Source organism: Mastomys coucha, unplaced genomic scaffold, assembly GCF_008632895.1.
Source record: "Mastomys coucha isolate ucsf_1 unplaced genomic scaffold, UCSF_Mcou_1 pScaffold21, whole genome shotgun sequence".
NCBI lineage: Eukaryota > Metazoa > Chordata > Mammalia > Rodentia > Muridae > Mastomys > Mastomys coucha.
This window is the reverse complement of record NW_022196904.1, coordinates 86,564,909-86,573,478: the sequence shown is the minus strand read 5'-3', so window position 1 is coordinate 86,573,478 and position 8,570 is coordinate 86,564,909. Positions and strand designations below refer to the sequence as shown.

Here is an 8,570-nt window from a genome sequence, read left to right as displayed (position 1 = left end):
TAGGCCTGTCCAGGCTTTTGTTTGGAGAAATGTGGATTTGGAGACTTTTCAAACATATCAGCGTATGGGGACCATTTTCATTCAAACCACCACAGTGCACAGGTGTTCACGAAAGCCAGACATATTGAATGCTCCTGGAGCTGGAGTTACAAGCTGTTAAGGAGCTATCTTACATGGGTGCTGGGAACCAAACTGAGGTCCTCTTCAAGAACAGTGTGCATAGCCGGGCGGTGGTGGCATACGCCTTTAATCCCAGCACTTGGGAGGCAGAGGCAGGTGGATTTCTGAGTTCGAGGCCAGCCTGGTCTACAGAGTGGGTTCCAGGACAGCCAAGGCGACAAAGAGAAACCCTGTCTCAAAAAAAAAAAAAAAAAAAAAAAAAAAAGAACAGTGTGCACTTTTAGCCTGTGAGTCATTTTCCAGCTCCTGGCACATTTCTAACCCCAGAGTTAGTGAGATGAAAACAAGGAATCCTGGGGAGCTTGTTGGACAGTGACTCCCTTGAAGGGTATACTCTAGGTACACCTCCGGCTTTTGCATGTACACACACTGGTATACACACATAGGCATATCTACCTATACATATATTTGCCCACATGTACATTTCACACACCAAATACATAAATAATCAAGTTAGATGGCTTTTGCAAGAGCAGAAAATAAAAGCACTAATTTTAAGTTTAACATATGCTCTAGAAATACAGACTGAAATGGATGATTTGAACCCAGAACTAGATCCTGCCGCCTTTAGAAAGCTATTCCATTAGGCAGAGTAGCAGGTAGTATGTCTTAGCTCCCCGTGGAGCTGAATCTGAGCTGTAACTGAGATATAAGTAGCATGCAACCCACAGAGCAATGATGCCAATGATGATTGGAACCAATCCTTCTTCCATAGCTATATAGTCCTGCTTTCCCTCTCCCACTTGGTTCTGTGAGGGAACCAAGCAAGTGAGGTGACTGTTACACTTGAAGACACCAAGACCCAGGAAGATGGTGACTCATTAAAGTGCTTCTACCAACTGCATTTTACAAACAGCAGCAACAACTGGGCTTAGGAGAGGAGGTGGGCAGATAGCAGCAGCTGGATCAGAGGCTCTGAAGTCTGTGTGGCATTTCTACCCTGTGATGTGTCCAACTCAGCAGCTGTAGCCAAGAATTCCACTCATCAGTGTACAGGGAATCAACTGTGATCCACTGCAACGGGCAAAGCCATCAGGACATTAGCACGGAAAGAGCAACGGGGACTCTACCTTGCTCCATCCTGGGTTCCTACTCAGTCTACTCTCCCATGTTACATTAGACTTCTTACTTTGTGTGAGTGCTCTGGTTTTTTACCAGAATATTTATCTTTATAATGACAAGAATAGTTTTGTTTGTTTGTTTTTTGTTTGTTTGTTTTTTGTTTTGTTTTGTTTTGTCCGATTGGGTTTTGAGACAGTCTTGCTATGTAGCCTAGGCTAGCCTTAAACTCTAGCTGTTCCTGCTTCAGCTCCCAAGTGCTGGGATGACAGATATATGTTGACAGGCATATTCTTTGGAACTAGCAATTGTGAGAGAGCCTTGAGTCAAACAGTCCTCCTTCCCCCTCATTTCAGAAACTCAAACCAAGTTCCTGTTCCTCACTGACCTCGTTCATGCAAAGCAGTCGCCAATCCTCTAGGTGTATCTGCTGAATCTTTTGTCATTTCTCAGTGTCGTCACAAAGACAGCTTTCTCCTGATGACATACAATGGTGCCAACCTTTTAGTAAAGTTTTCAGGACTGCAGAGATGGCTCAGCAGTTAAGAACACTGACTATTCTTCCAGAGGGCCTGGGTTCAATTCCCAGCACCCACATGATAGCTCGCAACCATCCTAACTCCAGTTCCTGGGGGATACAATTCCCCCTTCTGGCCTCTGAGGGTACCAAGCACATGCATAGTACATAGACATGTACAGGCAAAATGGCCCATACACCTAAAAGAAGGATAAACAAATCTAAAAATATTTTTAAAGATTAAGTTTTCTTTACTTTGTCACAAAATTATTTATATAATAGAGAATGTAGTGTATATAGGTACAATTTTTTATCCTTATGTTTTTAGTTTTCAACCAACAAATATTTATGCCAAGTATATAGGTGACTACCAGTCCTCTAGGTCAAGAATTTCCCTGTGCCGTTAAAGACTTCATAAATGTCTATTTTTCTTAGCCAGCATAGACTATACAACCACAGAATTTTGAAATGAATCTTTTATTATTGAACATGTAGTTTGTTTCCAAGTTTCATGAGTAATGGTAGACACATCATGCTGTCATCATTTTCTTAGGACTGATTCTTGAAAGTAGAATTCCTAAAGGAATTTCAAATTTATCATAAAGAAAATACAGGAAGAAACATATCACTCCCTACCTCAGGAGACTGTGTCCTCTCTGACCACTATGGACAGCAGCTGGAAGAGGCTTTACACCTCTGATAGCAGAACCATACACCCTCATGTTTCTTCCCATCACCCCTCCTTGACTACCCTGACTGGCCTTTGGACTGACCAATAACTGCTTTGCTCTGACATGTAGGGACCAAACAGCCCCTAAGACCAGAGCAGAATGCTTACTGGGACTGTCTGAAAAGAGAGCATGCAGGGCCAGTTTAAAAGGGAGAGCTGCCAAGATAAGAAAGTCAGAACTCATCACAACCAAGTTTTCTCTTCAAAGTACTTTAAATAAAAAACAAACAAACAACAAAAAAAACCTTCTCTTTAGCTTTTTAAATGAGTGTGTGCAATTTATAACAGAAAAAGTTAACATACTGGGGAAAAACAACAACAGATTCTCAGATTTGGCATGGGACTGGGGATTATCTGGTTCTTAGGAAAGCAGCTGTGCGTTCTCTGGCTCTGCAATACTGCCTACAAATTCCTGGCTAGCTCAGAATGAATCTGCTCCTGAGACACTGAAAGAAAGGATTATTGATTCCCTCTAGGGATACTAGTGAGGGCAATGGTTACCTTCCAATCCTAAAAGTGGGATCTGAGACCAATTGCTGGGAACCCTCTGTCCAAGAGACATATTGATGATGCCCAGCCAAAATGTCTTAGCAGGCAGAGTGGAGCAGAGATAACCACAGCTGCTCCAGGGGTGACCACTCCACCTCAGGGAGTGTCAAGGTACACACTGAAGGCCCCCTGTCCTAGAGTGGTGATTCATGTAGAAGGCAGGGAAACAATTCTCAAACTCTTGGAACCCAGGACTCCTCTACACTAAAGACTATGAATGCCAGTGTCTGTTGAGGTCTAGCATTCAAGAGTCACTGTATTCAAAAGTCAAGAAGTTCAAGCTAAAAAAGCTTTTACATATTTATTAACTTATTTTTTTAATATCTTCTACTACATCCTTGATAATTTCTAATATGAATTAGATTGTGTGTATGTGTGTGTGTAAAAAGTGGCTATATTTTCTAAACAAACAAACAAACAAATAAATAAATAAATAAAATAGTGAGTAGAATTTCTTGTGTTTGAGATCCTTTTACTATCTGGAATGTTAGCATACAGCCTGTGTTCTTACATCTGCTTCCACACTGGCCTGCAAGTCTAATGAAAGTGAAAACACATTCTTTTATGTGTTCTTAGAAAAGAAAGGGGTGGGGCTGGTGAGATGGCTCAGCGGGTAAGAGCACCGACTGCTCTTCAGAAGGTCATGAGTTCAAATCCCAGCAACCACATGGTGGCTCACAACCACCCGTAATGACGTCCTCTTCTCTTCTGGTGCTGTCTGAAGACAGCTACAGTGTATTTACATATAATAAATAAATAAATCTTAAAAGAAAAAAAAAAAAAGAAAAGAAAGGGGTACTTTAACTTCCATCCCAGATAAGTGTGGGCATTCTTTTAACATTTTATTAAAATGACAAGGGGAGGTTTTAGGTTGTATTGTTTGGTTGGTTGCTTTGTCATTGCTTCAATAAGAGTTTTCCTTGTAGCTCAGGTTGGCCCGGAGCTCTCAGCCTTCCTGCCTCCGCCTCCCAACCGGTTGGGTTACCAACTTGTTACTGTGGTGCAATAAACATTGGCAACCAGTAAGCTTCTCAGTTGCGTTAAGGCATTCTTAGTATTCCGCAACTGTGATGTTTCTGTTCTTTCCACGTGTCACTTGAGAGGCAGAGTGTGATGCAGTTTCCTTCCTTGTAAGGATGGAAATTGTTATATCTTCTACTATTCCTATCTTGTCTATCCACTCACCTGTTGATAGGAATGTTTCTATATATTAAATAAACAGTGATAAATGATATGAAAAGTGCTGGGATGGTGCTGGAGAGATGGCTCAGCAGTCAAGAGCAGGGCTTACTACTGCTCTTGCAGAGGGCCTGGGTTTGGTTCTCAGTACCTGGATGAGCTGCTCACAACTGCCTATAACTCCAGCTCTTGGGGATCTGATACCTCTTTCTGGTTTTCAAAGGTACCTGCAAAAAAAAAAATATATATATATATATATATGTGTGTGTGTGTGTGTGTATGTGTATGTACATATACATATATATGTGTGTGTATATATACATATATATCCCACATCAAGTACTTTTTTAAAAATCAAAAAAGCAAATCATAAAAATAAAGTTCTATGTGCTGGGCATGGTAGCATACGCCTTTAATCCCAGAGCTCAGGAAGTAGAGGCAGGCAGATCTCTGTGAGTTCAAGCTCAGCCTGGATTACAGAATGAGTTCCTGGAGAGCCAGGACTACACACTGAAACTCTTTGTCTCAAAACAAACTAACAAAAATACTGTAATAGAAGTAAGGCAGGTTCTGAGGGGAGAGGGCAGAGGCAGAAGAACCAGCCCAACCTTGGCTGGGCTTCTAGACCTGTTGCCCAAGCAGAGTCTAAAGAGTGGCTAAGACCTGCTCAGGAAAGGGCTACTAGCAGTGATGCAGCTCCAGTGTCAAGGCCTGGGGCGTGAGAAAAGGCATGGCCAGGGTTAGGTCTGAGCAGTGAAGGGCCACAAAGGGAGCTGGAGAAACAAGAACTGGCAGAACACTTAGGACAGGACAGGCACTGTGTTGAGCCTCTGCCTTGAACCCAGGGCCTCAGATCTGCTAGGCAGGCCTTCCCACTGCTGCACTCACTCAGAGCGTGGTGAGCATAATTCGCTTAAACACACAGCTAAGACTGAGCACACCCAATGCACTTAAACACACACTCAGCTAAAACTGAGTCCACCCTGAGTGTATGCTGAGGGCCAGATGCTACTCTTAGTGGTTCAAATGAAGCAATAAAAATTAACCCCAGTGATGACATGAGGTTGGTACTCTTATCCTTCCCCTTTTACTTCCCATTTCAGAGGTAGAAAAGTAAGGCACACGGAGGCTAAAATACATTGTCCAAAGTCATGCTGATAAGTTGGAACTTGAGCTCAGGCTTCAGCAGCTATACCTGTCAATACTCTGCTTGAGACTGAGGACAAGAGGAGGGATTTAGACTTCTGCGTGGCCTGACTACTGAGCAGCAGAAAGTAGGCAAGTCTGGTTTGTGCTTTATAATCTTCCTAGCTACCGTGTGTATGCAAAACAGGTGATTATCCTTGGAGGTAACAACGTTTATCTCAAAACGCTGCCACCAGAAATAAATGTGGCACTTACACTCAAGGCCTTGTAAAGTGAATGTTTATCAATGCTCTAGCTTTACTTGGTTCAAAACCCTTGTAGTTAATCCTTATGTGGTAATCATCTTCCTTTTATAAGATTTGGTGATGCTCTGGCAAAGAATGGGAATGGGGTAGCTGTGTACTAATAAGTGTGTTCTCTAAGGGAGTTTATTTATAGAGTTTGTTGATTTTTTTCAGAATAAATACTTCAAACATAGCTGATGCCAGACGGTCAAGAATGTAATAACTGGCTCCAGGATGGCAGAGAGTTTGGCACTGCTGAGTGACTGATTCACACACAAGAAGAGCTCAGGGAAGCCAAGACTCTTGTTCAAGGTCTAAGGGAAGGTGATGGTTTAACACAAGCCTTGTCTCTACTTTTCCCCAGGTGAGTGGTTTGAATGAGAATGGCTCACATAGGCTCATATATCTGAATACTTACTTGGTCACCAGGGAGTGGCACTATTCGTAAGCCTTGTTGTGTCAGTGGGGATGGGCTTTGAGATTTCAAATGCCCACTCGCTCTCACTCTCTCACTCTTTCTCACTCTCATTCTCGCTCTCCTTTTCCCTCTCTCTTACTCTCTCTACCTGCATGCTACCGTGTTTCCTATCATGATGATACTGAACTAAACATCTGAATTATAAGCCACCCCTAATTAAATGTTTTCTTTTGTAAGAGTTGTTTTTAGGAATGAGTTGCAGGCTAGGGACATAGTTCAGTTGGTAAGTGCTTGGGATATAGTTCAGTTGATAAGTACTTTGCTTGCAGGAAGCCCTCAGTTCAAACCCCAGTACCACATAAACTGGACACGATGGTGCATGTCTATACTCATAGTCCTGGAGAGATAGAGGAAGAAAGATTAAGAGTTAAAAGTCATCATTGACATCCTAGCAAGTTTAAGACCAGCTTGGGATACATGAGAGACTCTGTTAGAAGCTAATTATTTTTAATGAACTGGCATCTATGGAAGGTGTCTCAATCTTACATCAATCAGATCCTAAAATTCATAATCTTTTAAACTTTTATTTTTGCTAGTTATCTGTTAGTGAATCTGGCCACTACTGAATTGCGATATTCATAAACATAAAGTGAGCAGTTACTGGATTTCGTTTATAAATGTCAATTTTAGTGATGCCACTCAATACTAGGCAACCCCCAGTTACCTCCCATGGCTCAGAAACAGAGAGGGAATGGCTTTTGTTTGGGGAGTAGGCTCAGCTAGCAGGGCATCAAATTCTGGCTATTGTCTTGGTTTGTTGTGATTTTCTTTTCTCTTTTTTCTTTGAGACAGATTCTCATTATATAGCCCAGGTTGGTCTGGAACTCCCTATGTAGACCAGGCTGCCCTCAAAATCACAGAGACCTTCCTGCTTCTGCATCTGAGTGGTGAGATTATATGTGTGCATTAACACACCCAGCTTTCGTTATGATTCTAAATTGGCAATATTTTTCTTGTTTGATTTATAGCTACTGTTGGGCTAAGTTCTCCCTTTTTTGGCTCAGTCTGTTATATTTCACAGAACCCGCTGTGACACATGCTTGGGTCAGTAGCATTCTGTCTCTTAATTTTCTAATAAGTAGACTCTAAGAGAAGCAAGCACACGCAGGCCCAGCTGACACTCAGCTGGACCCTGTTGCTGAGATCAGTGTAAATATTATCTCTGTAAATTTTGTTGGTGTGTCGACACTTCCATGAAGATGTTGGTAGCTGCCAGGACAGAAGTGCTACTCAGTTAATTCACAACACTGTTTGTAATTCATTTCAATGAGATTACATGTCTCCTATTGTAGAATAATTAAAATGTGAGCTTGACTCTATGTACACTGATACACTGGTATCCTTCTACATGGGTGGAAACAAGAAAATGTCCACCATTCACCAGGAAGTGATGTGTTACAGTTGAAGACATGTGCTGTTGCTGTAGAATTAAGATCCCTTGGATCCCAGCTGTGTGATATGAGGTCAGACACTTCTGTTTTAGTTTCCTAATGTTTAAATAAAGCAAAAATACTACTCACAATACACTTGTGTTTTAAAGATCCATCAAGATAACGCTATGCCTGGAACAAAGTAAGTGATGCTCACTCACTGCTTTTCCCTACATGGTCTCCTGTTAGGGCAAATCCAAATGGCTTCTCTGAGATTTCACCAGATACACAAATATCATCTTTTACCATAACCTGTCAAGTACCCAAGGCACTCCTTTTCTAGAAAATCAGAGTAGAGTCTTTTAAAAACCAGACAATTTTGTAGGCTTACAACTTCTTTAAAACAAACAAACAGCTTCCTCAGCGCTGCCTATGAGGTGGCTGCTATCTGTTTTACGGCATCATGGCTGCCCTCCGGCCTCTGGTGACACCCAAGATCGTCAGAAAGAGGACCAAGAAGTTGATCAGGCACCAGTCAGACCGATATGTAAAAATTAAGCAACACTGGCGGAAACCCAGAGGCCTTGACAAGAGGGAGCTAAGAAGATCCAAGGGCCAGATCCTGATACCCAACATTGGTTATGGGCAAGAAAACCAAGCACATGCTGCCTAGCGGCTTCCGGAAGTTCCTGGTCCACAATGTCAAGGAGCTGGAAGTGCTACTGATGTGTAACAAATCTTACTGTGCTGAGATTGCTCACCATGTGTCCTCTAAGAACCAGAAAAACCATCGTAGAAAGAGCAGCACAGCTGGCCATCAGAGTCGCCAATCCCAACGCCAGGCTACGCAGTGAAGAAAATGAATAAATGACTTATGTGCATGTTTTGTGTTTAAATAAAATCACAAAAACTGCAAAAACTGAAGAAAAAAACTCAAAAAAACAAAAAAACTACCTGATATTAGTAATTTAGATACTGTAAAAAAAATTAAAAAAAAAAAGATTTAATTCATTGTGGTGTGTATGTGTGTGTGTGTGTAAAAACGCATATGCCACAGCGTACATGTGGAGGTCAGAGG

At 41.9% G+C, this 8,570-nt stretch overlaps 1 pseudogene; it reads left to right on the top strand.

Annotated features, from left to right (window-relative positions):
- The first annotated feature begins 7,955 nt into the window (after positions 1-7,955).
- On the top strand, positions 7,956-8,359 carry LOC116100652 (annotated as a pseudogene).
- The last annotated feature ends 211 nt before the right edge of the window (positions 8,360-8,570 follow it).